This window comes from Hakea prostrata, chromosome 3 (genome assembly GCF_041222555.1).
Source record: "Hakea prostrata isolate BN-2017 chromosome 3, UWA_Hpros_2, whole genome shotgun sequence".
In the NCBI taxonomy this organism is placed as follows: Eukaryota; Viridiplantae; Streptophyta; class Magnoliopsida; order Proteales; family Proteaceae; genus Hakea; species Hakea prostrata.
The window spans coordinates 36,013,169-36,038,303 of NC_142602.1; the positions used below are offsets into that span (position 1 = coordinate 36,013,169).

Below are 25,135 nucleotides of genomic sequence, written 5' to 3' on the forward strand. Positions count from 1 at the left end.
AAAGGGGAAAACACATGAATGGGTGGTTGCAAGGTTGCAGCACCTTATTAATGGTCTCAACAGCAAGAGAGAGAAGAGGTGAGAGTAGAATAGAGAGAGTGAGTGAGAGAATACATACCTTAGAGAAGAGATTTGAGCAAAGAGACAATGATTCTTGAAGAAATGCTTCACAACTACCAAGGAGGTAACTTGGGAAGCTCTCTCCACATTCTCAGGAGTCTAAAGGAATAGAATAGGGTTCTAATCACGAGGTTCCCTTATGTAGACATAAAATAATCAAGAAAAATGAGATTTTCATATTTAATAATCTGCTAGTTGATTGGCTGGTCGACTGGCCTAGTCGACCAAGCAGTCGACCAAACAAGAACAACAACTTGAATCAGGGAATTGGAAGGGCAGATCAACTCAAATTCACTTGGGCTTTCTCCTATAGCTCAATCAACAAGTCTAGGTTAGAGTATTACCTTTGGATCAAGTCTGGAAGTGCATTAGGTACTTCAACTAAACTTCCCCTCTTCTAGGTGCAACTTCTCACTAAACAATGACAGTCATCCAAGTAAGGGGCACCACCATCAATGTCCATGGGCTCGAAATCAAACACCATATCTTCAGCTGAGAGGGCCCACAATTGTCTTCTTCCACCACTTCGGGTCTTTGGACCTACAAACAACAAGGATTCCGGGTCAGGGTCAAGGTTAGGCTAGGGCTAGATTTCACAGTAGATCACACCTTTGAGTGTTCAAGTAATAGGGTATTGGTTGGGGGGACGTGACACATTGAGTGCAAAATGGTTGGGGAAGCAAAGAAAATCATTCCTTGACATGTTTCTAACATAAACCATAGTCTATCTCATGGTTAGAAACAAAAATTCAAAAGGATTTGAACCGTCTGAGAACTAATTGCTGACATACCTTTGTTTGATAATCTAAAAAGAAGTTGTTGACATTGTATAATCTCAAGGAAGCCCCAAAATCACCTTTGGTTGTAGAAAGAAATCATATTGAGGGACTCCAATGGAGTTGGTGCTTCGAACAATTCACTTTTTGATTGTTCGTACATGCATGTTGCAAAATGACCTTTTGTGTGACAGTATTGTTAATGGCCTCTACGCCTAAGGACTAAGTTCTAAGAGACTTATGCCTTCATTTGGAAAAATGGTGTGTTTGGAACCCTTATATTTAGCAAAATGCTTTGAGATTGAAAAAGTAAAGGAGAGACCATGCAAGGAGGGTTGGGCATTTTGATTTGCTATCATTTCTTTTGAGTTGGAAAACCGTAAAATCCAATGTAAGAGGAGGTGGATGTGAAATCCCCTATTATCCTAATCCGAAAACCGGTATTATAGGTCCGATAACTCGGAATGCGAGTAGAAGACAATTGTGGACCATCCAAATAGAGACCATGGGACTGTAACATGAACCAATGGAACTGGATGGTGAAGATGATGAACCTAGAGCTTTGCTAAGTTTTGGAAAAAGAACAGACACAAGCATTGACGAACTAGGAAAGGGGATTAGAAGTTCATAGTTTGCACTTTTGGAAGGTCCCCAAGATCACGTAAGATCCTTTAGATGAGTGAGCTAAGTGTTGAAGCAGTGCCATGTGGCAATTGCTTATGAAACTCACTCCTAGAGTAAATTCCAAGTGTAGGGTCGATTGGGTATAGGTCTCCCTGAGCAACCCTACTTGGGCGACCCTACCTAGTGGCAACAAGTAAGAAACTGGTATTTTTGGGATTTTCTATTTTGAACCAAATTTGACCTAAAACGTATTATTATACTCCTCATCAGTCGGAGAACATCAAACTACATCAAAGTGATCATTGTGAAGATCGTTTGGAGAGTTATCTGTGTTCTAACCTCAAATCCTATGGTTAGTTACTTTCTTCTTTAGTATAGCTCATCTCTTGATCTTTCGTTGAAGGAAGAACCTTGTGGAGAGATTTGTAATAATGGGGAACCTAAACCCTATTTTTATATTGATTTTGGAGTTATTCTACAATCACTTTGTTATGCCGATTTCTTCATTGATAGATTTTGGAGAGACCTAATTTATGATTCGATAGATTACTATTTAGATTCGAGTTTTTGAATGCTTGTTGTGGTTAGATCTTGTTCCTAGGAGTTTCTAGAAAATCCTGTTTGTTCTGGAAGCTGTTTGAAACCTAACTCAAAGTTGTCTATGATCTTGTCAGTTTGTTGTCCACATACTAACAAGGGTCACTTGGCAATGGTCTCCTTTGGTAACCCTTTCAGGCAACCCTTTGCTATTTTGGATTTCAATCTAATTTCGATATTTGACTTCCAAGGTTAATTCTAATTTGAACCAACATTTAAATAGGACTATTTTGGACGTGTTAAACTATCTTTTGTTTTGCTTTGAAAAGGGTACAGTTTACTTGAAAGGTGAGGAAATTCAACTTTATATGTTTATCTTTGAAATCTAATTAGATATTGAACATGCATAATGACTTCTATGCTAATGTTATATGATTTTTACATTCATGTAAAATTTTGAAATTATGTTATTTTATTGCTTTGATGAATTAAAAAGTGACGTGATTGAATTGGAATAACAATGGACTTGACTTGGGTTGTGGTACAACCATCTCCCTAGGAACCCTAGTATGGACATGTAGCTTAAGATCCACTCTAGGGTGTCTAGATGAACATAGTTAGGTAACACCCGTCATGTCATTACCCTATCTGTGGGGGCATTGATGTCAAGTAACTCGTGGTAGCAATGTGGGATGGTTGGTGCCCAAGATTGGTAACCAACCCGTGACGGCACACAACCACATTGTGGGGGCCATTTATTGGTAGGATTTCATATGGTAAGGTTGGGCTCATGGGTGCTCAAGACTGGTAACCAACCCATGAGAGGACATAAAAGCCTCCCCCCCCCCCCCCTCCCCAATCATGTATGGATGACCAATAGGGTTAAGAGGAGGCTTAGTTTGAGTTGCTTGGAGCCATAAGATATATTTACTCTAGATAGGGAAGGATACTAAATCCAGTGCTTGGTGTCAGGGGGAGAGGTATTTGAACCTAGAATGATGTGATTAAGTAGATGACTTGCATTGGGCTAGGTATTACCCTGACACACGCCAGTACTCATGCCAATGGTCATGGTGAGAGAGTCTAGGCCTAATCCCCAGTCATGGTTGATGAGAGGACTATAATCCCTATACCTCAATCGTGACACCCAATTTGGTTGGAGCAGTTGGGGTTTGTGTGAGACTACCTAGAGGAGGCTACTGTTGCATCTTAATGCACGTTTACCTAGATAGAGACTTGCATCGGCTAGAATATAAGAGCATTACCTCATATATATATTTGAATTACTCACTCAGTTCTTTTGAACTCGTCCTTCATGGAATGTTAAGATGCCTCGACGTTAAGATACGAGACGCCGTTGACTGATGCATACGGCATACCATATTACTAGAGTGATGACGTGCATGGTGACATGTGTGCATGTCTTAACTGTGCATACAGGAATTAGTCCTATGCTTAGGAAGATAGAGACTATCGTAGAAACTGAGACCTTTCAGTTTCACATTTATCACTTAATTAAAGACACTTGATGTAAACCTTAGAAGATTTTATCCCCTTTTTTTCTTTTGGTTTAACTTTCCATTTTTGGATAGATGTTTCTACCTTTGACTTCGCTTCCACATTGTTTGAGATTCATATGAGATCCTTTGATTATTCTTGATACTTATTATTATCTTAAACATTGGAATCTTTTACTGATTATTTCTCATTATTATGTTATGATGTGTAGTGGTATGTGATTTAACGTGAAATTGATTTTGTGACTGTGGATCAATCCTTCGGGTATTTGATCGTGTCGCTAACCAATCAAAAATAAAATCCTATACTAATCTAGCAAGCAGAAAGTACGGGGTCGAACTATGGGGAACTAAAAGGCTAAGTTACTAAGACTGAATTTAACAAAACTAAATTTAAACTAAATCTATTAATTAATGCAAAAACTTAAACTATGAATATGTGAAGATCTTTGGGATTTAGAATCCCCAATGCTTTTCCCTAACCGATATAACTCTATACTTCAAAGTAAATTAGGGACGGTCTTCCTAGATATGCCCTATCTTCGCAAGACTATCGTCATTCACGGAAGCTTGGCACGCTTAGTTCGCTGAGCTATAGAACATCTTTGGCCAAACTCAAACACAATCAACTAGAAGAGATAGAACAATCAAATTAATGAAATAAGCATGGTTCATCTACATCCCGAAAAAAAGGAACTAGCTACTCATTATTACAAAGTTCATAAGAAAAATAAAGTTGAAACATAGGGAGAGAGAGAGAGATGTGGTCTTCTTCTTCAGCAATGAGAGATGAGAGCCGCATTCGCCGTCTCCCTTTCTGTGGTTGGCTTCTCTTTTATGTCTCTTGCACACAATGAATCCCCTCTCTTTACTTGTCGATTTGACCTTTATTCTTTCGTAATGTGGAAAAACTCAAAACTGGAAAGTTGTAGATATTTTCAATATCGTTCCATATGCCCAAAATACTGAAGGTAGGTCTGTTTACCCGATTTTTAGATTTATTACCAATTTTGTTCCTTAAACCTCCACCTATTTCCAATTTGGCTAAGATCTCACTTTTCATGATTTCTTGAGCAGCAAGATTGAATGCCATGATTTAAAATCCACCAATATCTAATATATTTGCCAACTTTACTCCATATTATCTCTAATATCCAAAATCTCCTTATTCCTGAAAAATACACAAAAATACTCAATTAGCTCTCTTTAATTAAATAAGTATGGGGAATTAAATCAAATAAATAATGGTAAATGCATGCTTATCAAATACCCCCACACTTGAGTGTTTGCTAGTCCTCGAGCAAAACAAAAAAAAAATAAAACTAATACAGAAAATAAAGAAAGAAAAACCTAACTCACTTTCGTAGGAATCACGGTTGTACTTAGCATGTGCAACAAGCCTTTAAACCCCTAGGTTACCCTAGTGGACGAGTTGTGTCTCATGAGTGTTTGCAGAGAATATACACACAAAATTCTTAAGTGATCTTCTAATTATTCTGGCAGTAGTAAGAGTAGAAAGATAGATTCCAAGACAAAGACACTCCACTAGAGATTAAAGGGAATATAGGCACCCCCACACTTAAGCTCTTACACCCTCTCTTGAGTCTAGCTCTAGGCAAACAATTCAATCGAGAAGTCTCTTCTTATCTTCAGTCTACCAGTTCACCCTCAGATAAGACTAAACTATGTACCAAATAATACCAAGAACTCAAGATCTAAGCAATATTGACCTTCTTAGACATTTCACCTTTATAAGCACATTAATTCACTTCTTTCTTTAATGGTCACAGTTCTAGTCCGTGCAATGTCTTGCCTCTTAAGCTTTCTAGATGGCCTATGTAACGAGTGTTGGGTCAGCCGCTCTCAAGCCAGATGGCCTTAAGGGACTAGGTGTAGAATACCCCTCGAACTTACTTACTCAAGCCAACTAGGCTACAGGCCAAGACTGGACCAAAGACACCCCAACTGTTTGACGCGAGGCACGATGTTGGTGACACCGAGACCCGGTTACTAAGAAGGAGGTCTAACCTTTAAACTTCAGCATTTTTTTTTCTTTTTCTTTTTTCACATTATACTTCAATTTACTTTACATTTAAATAGTCTAAAATCGGTCTCAACTTGTCACCATAAGCACAAGGCAATACAAGATAACTAGATGGTCAAACCTTTTGGACTACCTGGAATTCCTATTTTCCGATTCAACCTCGGTCTCAAAATGTAAAACCCATTACTATTCTCTCAAGAGGGTGTTCATTACATCAGATGGGATTTCTAAAACACTTATACTCTCATTTTGTATCTAAGCAAGGAATTAAAACATTTATCTTACCAAAGCCAGAAAAAATTGGGCACTTTTTATCTTTGTGACAATGCTCTACCAACTATCAACAAGTCTTACTCAAGTTGACACCCCCCCCCACACACTTAAATTATGCAATGACCTCAGTGCATGTAAGATAAATAATAGAAGCAAATAGAGGAAAGAGTGTACCCGATGTTTGAACTCATGATAGAGCACGAAACAGTAAAACCTAACAACAAACAAAGAAAATAAAGGAAAAAGAACAAGAAATAATATCTAAACATATGGGTTGCCTCCCATAAAGCGCTAAGTTTAGAGTCTTCAGCCAGACTCAGTAAGAAGCAGCCAATGGAGGTGGAGGCTCAAATCTAAATGTGAATGGTGACTGCTCCAAAGAAGTGGAAGAGTCCAACAATGTGTTGACTTCCTCAATATTTAGGTTAGATTCCCCAAATGGCAAGTAATGTTGTAGGGGATCATCAATAAGCATGTTTGGAATATAATCAACCACTACCTCATCAATAAAGTTAATTGCAAAGCACTCTTCATCTCTATTTGGGCTTAAAGATACATTCTTTATAGAATCTGGAATTGAGAACTCAAGAGCTTCAGGGAAGGGGGCTTTGGGAGTGTAAGATTCAGGAGTAGGACCCTCTACAATCGGAATGTGCAACCCCTTACAAGGAAATTGATGGGGAATACTCACAGGTGGTGTTTCTTTACTAGGCTTGTGTGCATCATTGCCAGTCTCATGGGTCAAATCAACCTCTTCTCGACTCTCTAGATCAATGGGCAATGGCTTAGGAGTAGGCAAAGGTGCATAATATTCCTTCCCACTGCATGTCACAATAGAGATTGCTTGGACTTGTTCTTTCCTATACCCAATTTGATGATTAGGGTTACCTATTGGTTGACTAGGTAACTGACCAACCTCCCTCTTACTGATGGCATCAGCTAGTTGACCAAGTTGGGTTTCCAATTTGTTAATGGACTGAGAATGGGAATGCAACAATCGAGTGTTTTGCTCTAATCCACTAAGTGCTTTTAGTACCTTATCCTCAAATGATGAATTATGTGAGGGTTGTGGAGATGATGGTTTCTCATTCCTATAGGCATTTTGGTGCATATTAAATGGAGATGGCCTATAAAGTATTTGATTAGAGGGATTGGGCATTGAGTTTTGCCATGAAAAATTGGGGTGGTTTTGACATCCTGGGTTGTAGATATTGGAATATGGATCATTACCCAATTTAGAGACTCCTTGGGCCAAATGTGCATGCTCCTTAACAAACTTAGGGTATTGTGTAGCCAAATAGCACTCACTGACATGATGGATATGCTAGAACATAAAGCACATGCTTTAATCTGATTAGGTGGAGAGAAACTTGTAGGAAGTGGAGATGGGGTTTGTTGTCCTAATGACAAGAAATGGTCCAATTTCTTTGATAGCAAGTCAACCTTAGTGCTCATCTCAATGGTAGGATTTATCTCATAGAGACCGCTCCTCTTTGGTTGCCCCAATGGATGGAATCTCAGCCCTAGCTACTGAAGCATGGTGTTGGGAGTTTTCACTAAGGGTCTCAAAAAGTTCCCATGCTTCATTCTCATTCTTGTGCATGAAAGTCCCACCACAAGAACAATCAACCATTTGCCTATGTCGGTCTCTAAGGCCATCATAAAAACATTGAACCAATTGCCATTTAGGAATAGCATGGTGGGGGCACTTTCTAAGTAATTCTTTTAGTCTTTCCCAAGCCTCATGAAATTGTTCTCCTTCTTGTTGGGAGAAACTCGTTATCGCTCTCCTAATGCTATTGGTACGGCCAATGGAGAAGAACTTTTTAGGAACTCCTGTTGCATTTCTACCCAAGTGGAAATTTTAACATTGTCCAAAAAATGAAGCCAATGCTTAGCTTTATCTTTAAGGGAGAATGGAAAAAGAAGTAACCTTAAAGCATCAACTGAGAGGTTTTGAATTTTAACTATGGAGGACACCTCTAAAAACTCATCTAAGTGCTTATAAGGCTCTTCATTGGCAAGTCCGTAAAAAGAGGGTAGCATTTGAATCACACTAGATTTGATCTCATATTGAGCCGCCTCTATGTTAGGCAACTTAATACAAGAAACCGGATTATATATCGTAGGAATGAAATGCTCACTCAAGGGCCTCATTGGAGGCTCATAGTTTGCCATGGTTCTTTGCCTTCTAAGGTTGGCCAAAGTCTCTTCTAACTCTAAGTCAAGTGGAGTCAACTCAGGGTTTAGGGACCGACGACCATGCATACACACAGAAGAATAAAAACAAGAATAAGCTAAATAAGTAAAATTAAAAGAAAATAACTATAGCAAAAGGGAGAGTTTAGGACGTACCTAAAGCGCAATCCACGTGATCTTTCTAACAAAAGTTACACATGTCTGTTGTAGTATAGTGGTAAGTATTCCCGTCTGTCACGCGGGTGACCCGGGTTCGATCCCCGGCAACGGCGCCAAAACTTAATCGTGTCGCTAACCAATCAAAAATAAAATGGGCCGATACTAATGGGAAGTTAAATAAGCAAAGAAAGATTAAGAATTAAAAAAACTAAATTTAAACTAAATCTATTAATTAATGCAAAAACTTAAACTATGAATATGTGAAGATCTTTGGGATGGGGATTTTTAAAAATTAACTTAAACAATCCAATCTAATGCAAATATTACAATTGAAAAGTTCTAAATACAATTATATATAAGAAAGAAAAGATGATGGGGATTTTTAAAAATTGAACCTAACAAAACCCAATCTAATGCTAAATCTATTACAATTGAAAAGTGCTAAATACAATTATATCTAAGAATATGAAAAGATAACAACCTAAACTAATTATCGAATCGCTTTTCCCTAACCGATATAACTCTACAAAACAAAGTAAAAAGGGATTGCTTAAATAGATATGCCAAATCGCAAGATTAAAACATTCACGAAAACTAAAATTCACTCTAAAAATTGACGCCTAGTTCGCTGACTATAGAAAATCTTTGGCCAAACTCAAACACAATCAACTAGAAAAGATAGAACAATCAAAAAAATGAATCCTAAGCATGGTTCATCTGCATCCCAAAGAAAGAAACTAGCTACTCAATATTTGAACGTTCATAAGAAAAATCAAAAATAAAATCCTATAGGGCGAGATCTAGCAAGACTATCGTCATTCACGGGGAAGCTATGGGGAACTAAAAGGCTAAGTTACTAAGAACATGAATTTAACAAAACTCAAACACAATAAACTAGAAGAGATAGAATCAATCAAATTAATGCAAAAACTTAAACTAATGAATATGTGAAGATCTTTGGGATTTCGATTCCCCAATGCAAAGACCAGAAACAATATAACTCTATACAAAGTTCATAAGAAAAATAAAGATGGAAACCTAGGTAGGCCCATCTTCGCAAGACTATCGTCTTCACGGAAGCTTGGCACGCTTAGTTCGCTGAGCTATAGAACATCTTTGGCCAAACTCAAACACAATCAACTAGAAGAGATAGAACAATCAAATTAATGAAATAAGCATGGTTCATCTACATCCCAAAAAAAAGGAACTAGCTACTCATTATTACAAAGTTCATAAGAAAAATAAAGATGAAACATAGGGAGAGAGAGAGATGTGGTCTTCTTCTTCAGCAATGAGAGATGAGAGCCGCATTCGCCGTCTCCCTTTCTATGGTTGGCTTCTCTTTTATGTCTCCCGCACACAATGAATCCCCTCTCTTTACCCGTCGATTTGATCTTTATTCTTTCGTAATGTGGAAAAACTCAAAACTGGAAAGTTGTATATATTTTCAATATCGTTCCATTGCATCTTGAATCATCAAAATCCAAGCTCATACGAGAGAGATATGCCCAAAATACTGAAGGTAGGTCTGTTTACCCGATTTTCAGATTTATTACCAATTTTGTTCCTTAAACCTCCACCTATTTCTAATTTGGCTAAGATCTCACTTTTCATGATTTCTTGAGCAGCAAGATTGAATGCCATGATTTAAAATCCACCAATATCTAATATATTTGCCAACTTTACTCCATATTATCTCTAATATCCAAAATCTCCTTATTCCTGAAAAATACACAAAAATACTCAATTAGCTCTCTTTAATTAAATAAGTATGGGGAATTAAATCAAATAAATAATGATAAATGTATGCTTATCAGTATTCATGTGGATTGAATACTAACTGGGTGGATGTGACAATGGAGGTGGGTGATTTTTAGCAGGGTCATTCATTTTCCGGTTGCTCAACTCAACCAATGATGAAGATCTATGCGCAAGGTTCAACTTTGGAATAGAGTTTAAGGGGCATTAAAATTCATTTTAGTGTAAGGTGTATTTTCTTCATATTTGTAATTTATATGGATTCTAATCATCAACTAGTAATGGTCCTAAATGTGACTAACATAATGGATCTATCTATAATTTTTTACGACTAGGGGGCGTCATGAGTTTCTTGGCAAGGTTTGCATATAAAAACCTCAAAAAAGAAAAATATTGGATGGACTCTCTTGGGATTTTTTTTATTTAAATAAAACCTAAAGGATTTCATTAGAAAACCATTAAGTCAGGATACATATCAACTATTTCCATTGGTTGTAGATCATTGTGTTTTTAGTATTTGTATAAAAACTAAATTGAAGGTGCATAAGCATAGATCAACATAGGAATTTGGAAATTTTAGTTGACGAGTGATGCGTCCAAAATCTGCTCAGCCCTTAGATCTCCTAAGAATGACCTGCAAAATAAAGCGTCAGATGTGGCCCGACCGCTGGGATTGGGAGTCCACCTCCGAAGGCTAAGTCATTTGATGAACTTAATCACAAACGACTCTGCTAGAGCATAGAGCTAAGGAATGAATAACAAGAATACGATTCAGATAGTAAGCATCTGAGTGTTTTCGTCCGTCCTCTCCTTTGTGGGGAGGTAATGTCTTATATAGAGTGTACCTTCGAATCTTCTTCGTTGGATGTATTTGAGCCTTCTTCGGATAGTCGTTGGATCTCAATAGATAGATCCGTTGAGTGATTGACTTCTACTAGTTTGGACTAGTAGAGGACTCCTAGGATAACCCGACTGTTATCTGAAGGTTATCCATATGATAGTGATGAGTGACAGCCGCCGGAAACTGCTAGCCGTCATTAGGTTGATTAATCTACTCCAAAAGTATCGGATTAGGGCGTGCTTGTGGCTGATTTAGTTTTCTTCCTTAGCAAGCTACCTCCTGAACCTGGCTCGCTCGGAAGCGAGTCGATTCCTTTCGTCTCGACCGGGGTCGAGGGTCGAACCAAGAATGAACCAAGGTCGATCATATTTTCTCCATATCAAGAGCCCCCTAGACCAAGCGTTCGGTCGATCCCAAGGGCTTGGTTTTTAACTGGGTTCTTCGTCAAGTAATAGTCTTTGCATAACCCATTAAATGTCATTTTACATTTAATATGTGAAATGCGATTATGTCGCTTTTTCCTCGAGCATTGTGAGGGTGCCACCACGCATCCTCCTACAGTTGAAACTATCGTGGCTCACGCAATCAAAAAGATGGTTTCTGAACGCCTATTTTGGATTCGTGAGTTCAAACTTTCAAACCGTCTTCAAATCTCGATCGTTGATGCCGAATTAATCTCGATCGTTCACGTCCTCGAACACTCGTGCGGGTGCTTAAAAGCGGTTCGTTGTCTTCGTAGGTTTCATTCTTCTTGTCTGGAATTTTGATACATCGTCTTCTTCGCGCTTTTACAATTCTCTCGTTCTCAAGCTCTCTGCCTCAGTGATTCAGTAAGTTTACTGATCCCTTTGCAAAGTTTAATTTCTATCTCCAGGTTTCTTTTTCTCTGGAAACCACCATCAGGCCTTTTAGTAATGGAAGATAGTAGGGTTTCTTCTGAGACTTCCCCTGTGCCTAGCGCCGGTAAAAGCGATAGTGGCGATGAGGCCTTTGTTTCTATCCCCTCCGAGCAAGTCGGATAGTGACAATAAAACCCTAACTGCTCTCTGGTGTGACTTCGCTGAAGTTAGCCAAAAAGAGTAGAAGAAAAAACTAAGACTTCTTCTGCCCTTCTTGAGTCTAGACCATCCATGACTCCTAAGGTGACTGCCGAGTCTTCTGGGCAGTCAAGACAACCTACCAAATCCGCTGGTGGACCTGATTCTGTTGCTTCCTCCTATAATGAAGAAAATCTTCCTTTAGCTGTCCAGGGTTTTGACTTTCCTTCTTCGTACCATCTTAGGGCTCCCAAATCTGATGAGAGAGTCAACTCGACCCTTCCGGGTGAACTTTCCCTGTATATAGATGCATTGGAAAGCGGGGTTCGCTTTCCTTTCTTCAATCCATTGTTTGCAGCCATTCTGAATCATTGGGACATTTGTCCTGGAATGTTTCTTCCCAATAGTTGGCGTCTCATCGTCGGCTTCTTGGGTTTATGCTTTGAATTTGGCATCACGCCTTCTCTTCCTCTTTTTGTACATTTTCATGTTCTTTCTATTTCCCATCCTCCCGGTTGGGTTGTGCCTTCCAAGCGCAATAAAGTGGAGCTTGACTGGACGGGTAGCATTCTTGCCAAAAGAACCTGCCCTTGTGAAACCCAGCCCTAACCCTGACTTGGAAACCCTATTGTTTGTAGGTCCAGCAACCCGAAGTAAGGCAAGGAGTCAACTTTGGGCCATTTCAGTTGAAGACTTGATGGCTGGAGTGGAATCCTTGAGTATGGATGTCAGTGCCCCTGCTATGGAAACTGCACACTGATAAAGATTGGATTAGTTGATGGACTTGGAGTGCTCTCTGTATTGGTTCGAAGGCATTTCTACCTACTAGGTATGTCACTTTAGGTGTGTGCAAAACCCCTTGATGTTTGGACCTGATCTGAGCCTTCAATTCCCTGTTTTGAAGTTGCTGTTCTGATTGGTCGACTGGACCAATCGACCAATCAATCGACCAATTGATTCTGTTTTTGAAATTTGCATCGTGGCTACTCTATTTAAATCTAATCTCGGGAATACTCACGCCTCATTTGCCTCCTAAGCCTCTGGAACGAGTTAGAACCCTAATCTAATCGCTTCCCTTGCATCCTTGGTTGATATCTCGCAAGAACTCAAGCAATCCTCATCCTCCTGCATCAAAGGTATGTGTATGATCTCTTTCCTCTCTATTTCTGATTTTTCTTTTCTTGAATCTGTTCTTGATTGAGATCAGGAAGATGATGTTGCATTCTTGCAACCATCTATTCCATGATCTCATCATCTTCCTTGAGATCCAAGATCATCATCATGATCTCAACCCTTGCCAATTGAATCCTGGAAACCCTAACCTTGTGTGGTCATCAGGGGAACCTTTTGGTAAAACCCCCATGTGAGGGAAACCTCATGGGTAATGTGGAGGTTGATCTAAATTCAATATTCTTTAATTCTTCTTGTTGTAATTGGCCTATCATCAATTCCCTTCCTCCTGTGATCTCAACCTTTTTCATGGGAACCAAAAAGGGTGAAACCCTAATTTCTTGGGTAAGATCAAGAACCCCTATTTTGATCATGTTAGAAGACTCTCACTTTATTTTCTTTACTAGAATCGTAACCTATTAATTTTATTCCCTTACCCTTGATCATGTTATATTTTTCCGTCATAATCTATGTAACCCCATTCTTGGTCTGTTTTGATTGAATTGTAATCTTTCCTTCCATGTATCTTTCCTAACTCATAGTATACACTTGTTTAAGACTCTTTTCTTAGGTTTAGTCAAGGTCTTACTTGATTCTCTAAGTTCCTTTGCGAATTAGAAGGTAAGGACAGTTATTCCTTAACTGCATAGATTACTTGTTCTCTAGTTTCTACTTTGTGAAACTATGAGATTACCTACTGTTGTTGTACTTTAATTCTGATCTCCTACTGTGAGAACAATAGCACTTGTTTATATCATCTTTTTCATTATTCATGTTTTATGAATTACTTATTACTACTTAATCTAATTTTGCTTTTACATTCTCTTTTATATGATGAACTACTGGTTGTGTATGTCATGACTGATCTGAGAATGTGTTTGATTAAGTTTGGTTTGGGATTGGGAGGTGTCCTTTTGACACTTCTGTCCTTGGACATTATCGGAAATAGTATGGGATGTTTCCGAGGTTGCCCATCGACACTTTCCCGAATCATTGGTTGTCATACCTAGGGATGTCTAGCAGTGTTTGGCTAGGTTATACCCCTGTTATATCAGACCTGATTCGAAAGGGTATTGAGACCGAACGACCCGTGGCAGCAATGGGGATTCACGGGCGCTCAAGACCGGTAACCAACCCGTGAGAGGACGGGAATCACATTGTGGGGGTCATGTATTGGAGGGTTGCATATGGCTAGACTTGGGCTCATGGGCGCTCAAGACCGGTGAGTATATCCGTGAGGGGACATGAGAGCTTCCCTTTTACCATATGTGGATAACCAATAGGGTTGATGAGTCCATATTTGAGAGAGTCGGATACGCTGACTCTAGTGGAAAGGATACCGGAAAGGATCCCGAGAGGGGAGGAATGGAAGTATCTGGACTTGACTTGATGTAACTGACTAGATGACTTGCATTGGGCTAGGCTTTTCCCTGACATGCGCCGGTACTTATGCCAAATGATTGTGAGAGAGTGTGTTGACTTAACCCCCTACCATGGTTTGTCCGAGAGGGATGCAGGACCCATTACTAACTGGCTGCCCAAGATATCTTAAATGGTTGGGGGAACCCAAGATATCTTAAATGGTTGAGGGTGTGTGTGATTGAGACCTTCCCTAAGAAGTATGGTGCTATGACTTAAAGCATGTCTGCAATAGAGACCAGCATACATAGAGTTTAGTTGCATACATACATTATCAGTCTCATATTGCATTGCATCTTGTTATGTTTTGCCATATGTTGTTTATGTTGTTATGGATTAACTTGCCTTACTGAGTTTCTTTGAAACTTATTCCTTCTATACATTGTTAGACTATTCTGCAGGTACTGAATCCTATGGCGAACAGTTCGATGAAGCGCAAGCCGATGAAGCATACTACACACAAGGTGTTGGCAACCATCAAGATTACTTTGATGATCCCTCAGTTGATCAAGATGCGTACTACAATTAAAGACAACGTATACGTGGAACGTCTCAAATGGATTGATGAAGTCCACTATTTTGAAGACGTTATTTTATCTTAGTTCCATTGTTTTATCTTAGAAAACCTTGATGTTAGAATTTTATCTTAGTTCCATTGTTTTAGATATTATTTCTTTTAGACTTACATTATGCGTTCCGCTGTATTTTGTGGAGTGAGTTTCCGCCTCACTCTACTTCTTTTGATGTGACTATATCTGGTATCATTTTGCACTCTGATTATATTGATTATTCATTTCTTGGCTTTAATCTTTTGTTATACTATTTAAACCCTGATTATTTCCTGTTTATGATTATGTAACTATATATGTGGGAGGATGATTTCCTCATTACTTGATCTTCGGGGCTTTGGATCACACTCTCGGGTATGCCAGTTAGGGTACCGGTTGGGAGGATGTGACAGCCCTTCCAATCATAAAGGATGGCGCAAGCGGTATTTTTCTGCCGAGCGCCTCAATCAGATCTTAACTTCCCGATCGTCTGGAAGCAATACACTTCATACTCTAAGAGTAACCGGGTCCTTCCCTTATCTACAGAAGATAGAGTGGCTGTCGGGAAGATCAAGTCAATTCCATGGTATCAAGAGATACATGGATATGAGATGGAATACAACTCCATCCTTCAGTACTGGGGTTTGGCTCAACGTGAGCTTCCTAACCACCAAGTTCACTTTCTTGATGATACTGTGAATTCTTTCAACTCTGACTCTCATCTTTCTTTGCAGTGCCTCCAAGAATGAATCCTGAAAGTCATCGGGTAAAGGCTGCAGGGCTGTTGTTGACTGCTGAACAATGGTCTCCTTGAACCTTAACTGCATAACAAGTAGCTTTTGCACCACCTCCAGACCCTTCCTGAAGCCTGTGGTTGAGTCTTCGGGGAGAGGGAAAAACCAATGGAAGAGGTAGATATCCCCTCTCTCGCTTGAACTAAAAGGAAGCATGACTCCGCTGATGCTTCTGCCCTGAAGAAATCCAAGAAGAATAAAGATTATGAGGAGATCTTTGTGCCTCAATGGACGCTAACGCGGACAGATAGGGCAACTCAAGATCCCGAGAAGGCTACTGAATGGAGCTCTCTCGGTCTTTTGCCTACCGATCGTCAGGCCTTTGAAGCCCTGGAGGATGACGTTCTCGTTCGTCACTCCAGAAGGTACTGTTTTTCTTGATCTTCCTCCAATTGCTTTGTAATCTCTCATGAGCTTTTCTAATAATCTCCTCGTCTTTCCAAGAATGCCGTGTTGAGCTTTTATCAACACATGGAGGCGCTGAACCGAGTTGGTCACAATGGCTCTTTGCTGCAGACCTGTGAAGAGAGTTTGGCAAAGGCCAATTCTGAAAGCCCAAGAGTAGAGCCCTCTCCACAATCCCAGATAGTGATTTTATGAAATCACTAGGGATGTAAGTTTGTCTTCATTACCTTTTGTTCTGAAGACTTTTCTTTTGCTCATGACTAACTCTAAAGTTGTTGTAGGAGTCTTACTAGTAACTTCCACAACCAAGTGGAAGCAACCTTTAGACTCAGTAGACTGAGTGATGAAGTTTCCAGGCTTCGGGAAGACTCCAAAGCCAAAGACACTGAGATTGCTCGTCTTGGAAACCTAGCTTGGGAGGTTGCAAGAGAGAAGAATTCCGTGATCGAACGTCTTCGTTCGGATTTGGATGATGCCAAGGAGAAGATCCGGCGGTTGGAATGGGAAGCAGGGAAGTCAGGGGCGAAAGGGTCTGAAGCCTTACCCCAAAGGCAAGTTGTCCCTTTGCCCGAGTCCCTCCCAACTAATGTTCGTAGGGCTTGCATCTTCAAGTATTTGCACAGTAAGCCTTTTGTTGATATGCTGAACGCTTATAACTTGCATGCATACCGGGATGGCAAAAACGAAGTATGGGAATCGATATTAAGGAGAAATCCTTATTTCAGCACGACTCCCCACCATGCCAATTGTCATCCTGGAGTGTTTGCCAAGCTGGGACTTCCTCTTCCTGCCTGGACCAAAGATACGACAGACCTTCCACCTCCGGATCCGAATATCATGCATCATCTCGACGATTCTCCTCCTTATTCTCCTCTGAAAGGATTCAACTATGAAGAGCTTGCCTTGAATGCAGGTTTGATCAAAGATCAAACTTCTCTTGGTCAAGCTGGATAAAGAGTATGGAATTGCATGGGATTTTGATAGCATACGTTTTCCCGACTCTGTTCTTCTTCTTCTTCTTGAATCTATGCTACTTCTTGACTCTGTGTTACTTCTGGCAAAGCTCCTTCGATCTTGTTTAACTTCTTAATGATCACCGATGATGTCTTTTTTTTTTTGACCGAGCGAAGATTGTACCCCAACACTTGTTGTCTCATAGGTATGCTTGATGTAAAGGTTGGCCTCTTCTGGTCGTTTAAAGAAATAAAGAATTAACTTCATCTTTGAACTTTGTCAGTCACTTGAGTCATTGTTGCAGTAGGTCTTAGTTGTTCAATACAATGCCTTTACTTAGAGATTTTCGTAGAAATTCAATAAGTCTGAGAAGGAACTCACTCGGGTTTTAAACCGATGCCTTTACTTAAGAATTTATGGAGAAATTCAATAAGTCTTAGAAGGAACTCACTTGGGTTTTAAACCGATGCCTTTACTTAAGAATTTCCGGAGAAATTCAATAAGTCTGAGATGGAACTCACTCGGGTTTTAAACCGATGCCTTTACTTAGAGATTTCCGGAGAAATTCAATAAGTCTAAGAAGGAACTCACTCGGGTTTTAAACCGATGCCTTGTAGAAGGAACTCACTCGGGTTTTAAACCGATGCCTTTACTTAGAGAAACTCCGGAAAAATTCAATAAGTCTGAGAAGGAACTCACTCGAGTTTTAAACCGATGCCTTGTAGAAGGAACTAACTCGGGTCTTAAACCGATGCCTTGACTTAAGAAATTCCGAAAAAATTCAATAAGTCTGAGAAGGAAATCACTCGAGTCTTAAACCGATGCCTTATGATTTTGTCACTGGATCTGTTCTTGAGCGTGTTGTATGATGCCCCCAATCAAAAGACAGTATGTTGAAAATTGAGAATTGTATTGATTGAGTTGAAATTTGTTACATCATGAATGAAAATGATAATCTTCAAGGATAATATTTCTTCAGATGTCTGGCATTCCACGAACGATCCAACTCTTTCTGGGTTGTCATGTTCTTTAGCTTATAAGCTCCTGAACTGACTGGTTTAATAACCATATATGGTCCTTCCCATGAAGGGTCCAATTTACTTTGATGGCGTGGATCTAAAGCTAAGGTATTTCTCAATACCATTTCTCCTGCTGAGTACTAACAATTCTTTACTCCAGAATTATAATGTGACACTATCCTCCGTTGATAATGTTGAGTTCGTGCTATTACTTTTGCACGAACCTCATCCAATAAATCAAGGATATCAAGCAGTCCTTGTTCATTCACTTTTTCTTCGAATTCTCTGTCCCGCAGTGTTCCAGCCATTACTTCCACAGGTGCCAATGCTTCAGATCCGTAGGTCAGTTTAAAAGGAGATTCTCCTGTAGGTGTCCGAACCGTAGTTCGGTAGGCCCATAGTACATTCTGCAATTCTTCGACCCACAAGGCTTTATCAGCTTCGAGTCTTCTCTTTAATCCCTCAAGTAGTGTTCGGTTTGTAACCTCTACTTGACCATTGCTTTGGGGGTATGCCACTGATGACATATGATGCTCGATCAAATAAGTTCCACAAAATTTCTCAAATTGTGGACAGTCGAATTGGGTGCCATGATCGGTAACGATTATTTTTGGCATTCTAAACCGATATATAATTGACTCGAGCATTGAATTTCTCCAACTTTCTCTCAGTGATGGTTGCCAAGGCGCTAGCCTCGACCCATTTGGTGAAGTAATCGATTGCTACTATAAGATACTCTCTTCCGCCTGACACCTTGGTGAATTTGCCCATGATATCGATTCCTCACATCGCAAAAGGGATGGGATCTAAAATCGAAGTCATGGTTTCAGCCAGGCGTTTAGATATTGTAGCATGGATTTGACAGTTGCTACATCGGCGAACATATTCCATAGCAGCTTGTTGGAGCTTAGGCCAATATAGCCCAAGCCTCATAATTTTGTGTGCCAGGGCCCGACCGCCCATGTGAGCACCACAAATTCCTTCATGCACTTCAGCCGAGCTGATTCCGATCCCTCGGGACCAAAACATCTTAGGAGGGATCCAGAGTAAGATCTTCTGTACAACCTTCCATTCTGCATAATGAATCGCGCTGATCGTACTTTGATTAATCTTGCCTCTTTCGGACCCTCTAGTAGTTTGTCATCTCTCAAATATTCAACTATTGGATCCATCTAGCAACGCTCCACTTCAATATAGGAAATTTCCTTCTCGTGATAACTTGGAAATGTTATCTCTTTGATGTAGACCAAAGGGTCTAAATTCTTTTCTTTGGCATTGGCTAATTGGGATAGCTCATCTACCATTGTATTTTCTTTTCTTGGAATCTGACATACTTTCAGATTCCTGAACTCTTTCTGCAATACTTGCACAATCTCTTGATATTTTTGTAACCAGGGTTCCTTAACACCATATTCCCCCTGTACTTGGTTGACAATTAGCTGAGAGTCACTATAAATAGTTACGTCTACTATTGCTAATGCTTTTAACAATCTAAGCCCAGCTATAAGGGCTTCGTACTCCGCCTCGTTATTACTCGCTTCGAATGTAAATCTCAATGCGTACCGAATAATAAATCCTGTCGGACTCTTCAGGAGGATTCCAGACCCCTGCTCCATCCCTATTACTAGAACCATCCACATATACCTCCCATATTGTTGGGATAGTGGGTTCGACAATGTCTTCCATTGGTGCAGTAGTCTCTACTACTAAGTCGGGTAGTGCTTGAGGTTTGATTGCCGTTCGAGGCTTAAAGCTTACTTGGAACTCACTGAGTTCAACCGACCATGCCACCATTCTTCCAGACAAATCAGGTTTACAAAGAACTTTACTAAGAGGAAAAGTACTAAATACCTCGATGGAATGAGCCTGAAAATATGGCCGTAATTTTCTAGCTGCTATCATAAGAGCTAGAGCCTACTTCTCGATCTGAGAATACCGTGTTTCCGCGTCCAGTAGTACGTGGCTGACATAATAAATTGGTCATTGCTTCTTGTCCTTTTCCAGAATGAGAACTACGCTGACTGCCGAAGGGGATGCCGCTAAATATAGCTGCAAGACTTCTCCCTTCTCGGGTCGAGATAATAGTGGTGGTCTTCCCAGTGTCTCCTTCAGTTCCTCAAAAGCTTTCTGACATTCCTCAGTCCACTTTGCCTCCTTGCTACCCCTCAAGTCTTTGAGAGCTTTGAAAAAAGGTAGACACTTTTCTCCAGATTGTGAGATGAAACGGTTCAAAGCGGCTACTCTCCCCGTTAAGCACTGCACATCCCGAACAGTTTTGGGGGCTTCCATATCAATCAAAGCTTGTATTTTGGCTGGATTAGCCTTAATACCCCTTTGTGATACCTATGAAGCCCAAGAATTTGCCTGACAAAACTCCGAAGGCACATTTCTCCATATTCAGCTTCATCTTGTATTTTCGCAGTACTAAAAATACCTCTATTAAATCTTCAATATGTTTCATCCTTGCAATGCTCTTTACCAGCATATCATCAACATAAGCTTCGACATTTTTCCCAATCAAGTCCTTGAAAATTTTGTTGACGGCCCTCTGATAAGTAGCTCCTACATTCTTTAGGCCGAACGTCATGACTTTATAATAGAAACTTTCACAATCAGTCACGAAAGCCGTAAATTTTTCTTCCTCCTTGTTCATGAGGATCTGATTGTACCCTAAGTAGGCATCCATGAAACTCAAGCTTTGAAACTCAAGCTTTCATACCCTGCAATTGCATCTATCAGCAGATCAATCCTAGGCAATGGGTAACAATCTTTAGGACAAGCCTTGTTGAGGTCTGTGTAGTCTGTACACATCCTCCACTTCCCGTTTGCCTTTTTGACCATTACCACATTGGCCAACTAGATTGGGCATTCAATTGGTTCGATGAAACTAGAACTCTTCAGTTTTTCAACTTTTCCCCGAACGACTTCATATTTTTCCATAAAGAAATTTTCCTTTTTTGGATAACTGGTTTCACCTTTGGATCTATCCAAAGTTTGTGCTCTGCAACATGCCGATCAATTCCTAGCATGTCATCTGTAGACCATGCGAACACGTCACTATTTTGTTGAAGAAATGTGAAATCCAACCCAAACCTAGCCAGGTCACCCTATCTGTTTTGGGTAAAGAAGGGTTTGTTTAAATGTTGATTTGAAGTTGGACCGTGATTTCAGTTTTGTTTAAATGTTGACTTTGAAGTTGGACCGTGATTTCAGTTTTGTTTAAATGTTGATTTGAAGTTGGACCGTGATTTTAGTTTTGTTTAAATGTTGATTTGAAGTTGGACCGTGATTTCAGTTTTGTTTAAATGTTGATTTGAAGTTTGACCGTGATTTCAGTTTTACTATCTTTGAAAATCTTAGGAAGCCATGTCAGACCTTTCTCTTAGGGTTGATCCAATGTCCCAAAATGAGGGATGATGTCTTCGTGGGCCATCTCAGTAGAAGATATGGTGTTTGACCCAAAACCCATGGATATTGATGATGGTGTTTCCTTGTGGAAACCTTAATTGATTTGGTATTGAACTACTCACTAGTGAAGAAGAACTTGGTTGATGGACCTAAAGCTTAGTTGGACCTGGTTTGAAGACATCCCTCCATACTAGGTAAGTAGTATGATGTGTTGAAAGAAGCCCATCCAAAAATATTGAAGTTAGGCCCATTAAATCCCTATTTTTGAACAAGCTGTCCAGGCAGTGGCATTTTTGTAATTTTCTGTTTTTAAGGTTTTTTAAGCTTTATTTCTTTTAATTTCGTGGTAAACATTCCCACTAGGTTTCTAACTCTCTATGGAACGTGGAAAGGACCTTAGATCTTCCTCTTGGGCAACCAATCAATCAACAGGGTCAATTTGGTCAGTTTGGTGAAATCCTAGTAATTCTTGGATTCTTTGTGCTATTTAAAAGGGGGAACTCCATGTGTTTCCAATCACAATCTGTTCTAAACCTTTGGAGAACGTGGGAAGAGCCCTAGATCCTCTCCTTCGAAGCCAAGAAAGACCCTCAAACTTTTGTTCAGATTTCTACATCGGTTTCTCTTCTAAAAGGTTAGTATTCAATTCGTTTCTTCTTTAATTCATTCTTTCTTCTCTACTTCTGATATTCTGATTATGAGAAGGGTATTACACTGCTGTAATGACCTCTTCTCTAATTCTTTTAGCCCTAGAGTGAATTCCCCAATTCACTCTATGTTCTTGAAGCCATATGGCGATGATTCTTGAATTTGATTCCACCAACAATCTTGATGATACTTTCCCTGAATTTTCTACCTATCTTTATGATTGTGGGGAAGGTCTCATACTATTACCATGACCTTCCCTTGTGTCCTCATGATTGAGGAGTTGATCCTTGTTTTTCCTTGGACCAATTGGCAACCCTTCTATTTTCTATTAATTCATTGAATCCTCCCCAAGACTTTCTTTATTATGATTTCTTTATCTTTATTCCCTAGGGTGAATCCTTATTCTCCCTAGTCTTCCCATGGGATATTAGGATTTCTTTCCTTTGAATTTATTTACATTCTTTCCTCTCATTGGTAGACCCTTCCTAATTCCATTCTTGATTTTGAAATATTAATGAGACGTTCCTTTATCTATCTTGGGTTGTTTTTGTAAGAGTTAATTGTGGGTAACTCTCATGGGAGGTAACCAACTCTTATGAGAGGTAACCATATCTGAGACCCTAATGTTCTTTTATCTGTTGGAAACTTCCCAACACCTTTTCAGATTGTGCATTCTTTGTTTCTCTTTCCCTAGGGTGAATCTTGATTACCCCTAGCCTTTCCATGAGAGCCATCAGTTTTGTTCTGAATCTGCGCACCGAAGAGGGGTGAATTAGTTGAAATACCTAATGAACTCCTGTGCTCAATCTGATTATATTTTCCGAAACTAGACTTCTTAATGGACTTCCAGGAGAAAACCTCACTCAATTTGACCCCATATAACCTTCCAAATCCCTGTCCGAAGTTGCTGAACTATGTCTGGCAAATCCTGCTTGCGCATCAAAGAAGATGAGCTTAGTTGGTGGACCTAATGAACTCCCATTCTTGATCTGAAAGTATCTCTGGAAACTAGACTTCTTGATTGACTAGTATAAGAAAACCTCACTCAATTTGACATTGTATAGCCCTCCGAATCCCTGTTTAAACCTTGCTGTTCTGATTGGTCGATTCATTGGTCGATTGGACCAACCGACCAATCAATCGACCAATGGTGTTTGAATTTACCAATTTGGTCCTGTCTCTTCTATTTAAGTCTAATCTCAGGAATAGTCCACCTCATCTACCTCCTAAGCCTCTGGAACGAGTTAGAACCCTAATCTAATCAATTCCCTTGCATTCTTTGATGATCTCTCACAAAGACTTGAAGAAATCTTCATCCTCCTACGGCAAAGGTATGATTTCACTCACTCTTTCTTCTATCTCTGATTTTCTTTCTTTAATCTGTTCTTGGCTGAGATCAGGAAGAAGATGATGCACTCTTGCAACCATCCACTCCATGATCTCATCTTGTTCTTTGAGATCTTTGATCATCATCATGATCTTAACCCTAGCCAATAGATTCTTGAAACCATAACCCTAACCCTTGTATGATCTTTCTGGAAACCTTTTGTAACCTCCCATGTGAGGGAAACCTCATGGGCAATGTTTCTATTAACCTAAACTAGATTTCCTCTGATTTCTTATTATTTTCTTGATAACAATCATTCCCTCTCTTTCCGTGATCATAACCTTTTTATGGGAACCATAAGGTTGAAACCCTAGTTTCTTGGGTCAAATCAAGAACCCATCTTCTTGACCATGACTTGATGATTTTATCTTCCTATATGATTCTAATAAATCCTAGGAAGTTCCCCTTCGAATTTCGGACCAATCCGACTTCAAACGAAGAAGTTATGACCAAAACAATTTTCACTATCCCGTACTGACTCGATTGGTCGACTGATTGGTCGACTGGGTCAGTAGACCAATCAATCGACCAATGAAGACAGTAGCTTCAATTTTCTCTCAGTTTGATTCGTTTGCTCTCTGATCTTTTAGGTATCTTTCCTAATATTGTATCTATGCTTGTTAGGGGTTTATTTGCCATGTTTGGTGTCTCTCTCTGTGATCTTTGGATTATCTTCGGCGATAATCAAGGTAAGGACAGTTGATTCCTTAACTACATAGATTGCTTGTTCTCTGGTTTCTACTTTATGAAACTATGAGATTACCTACTATTATTGTATTTTAATTCTGATCTCCTACTGTGGGAACAGTAGCACTTGTTTATATTGTCTTTTTATTATTCATGATATATGAGTTACTGATTATTGCCTAATCTGATTTCTGTTTTTACATTCTCTTTTATATGATGAACTACTGGTTGTGTATGTCATGACTGTTTTGAGAATGTGTTTGCTTAAGTTTGGTTTGGGATTGGGGAGTGTCCTTTTGACACTTCTGTCCTTGGACATTATTGGAAATAGTATGGGATGTTTCCGGGGTTGCCCATCGACGCTTTCCCGAATCAATGGTTGTCATACCTAGGGATGTCTAGCAGTGTTTGGCTAGGATATACCCTTATTATATCAGACCCGATTCGGAAGGGTATTGAGACCGAACGACCCGTGGTAGCGCAATGGGGATTCACGGGCGCTCAAGACCGGTGAAATGATCCGTGAGAGGACGGGAATCACATTGTAGGGGCCATTTATTGGAGGGTTGCATATGGCTAGACTTGGGCTCATGGGCGCTCGAGACCGGTGAGTTATATCCGTGAGAGGACATGAGAGCTTCCCGTTTACCATATGTGGATAACCAATAGGGTTGATGAGTCCGGTGAGTAATATCCGTGACTCTAGTGTGAAGGATACCGGAAAGGATCCCAAGAGGGGAGGAATGGAAGTATCTGGAACTGACTTGATGTAACTGACTAGATGACTTGCATTGGGCTAGGCTTTTCCCTG

The 25,135-nt window shown here is 39.8% G+C and overlaps 2 non-coding genes across 2 annotated transcripts; both read left to right on the plus strand.

Moving 5' to 3' along the window:
- The first annotated feature begins 7,582 nt into the window (after nucleotides 1–7,582).
- Nucleotides 7,583–7,689, plus strand: LOC149022168 (small nucleolar RNA R71). Its single transcript, XR_016172618.1, has one exon. It is a non-coding gene; the product is annotated as a small nucleolar RNA R71 (small nucleolar RNA).
- Nucleotides 7,690–8,289: 600 nt separating this feature from the next.
- On the plus strand, nucleotides 8,290–8,362 carry TRNAD-GUC (transfer RNA aspartic acid (anticodon GUC)). Its single transcript has one exon. It is a non-coding gene; the product is annotated as a tRNA-Asp (tRNA).
- Nucleotides 8,363–25,135: the final 16,773 nt, after the last annotated feature.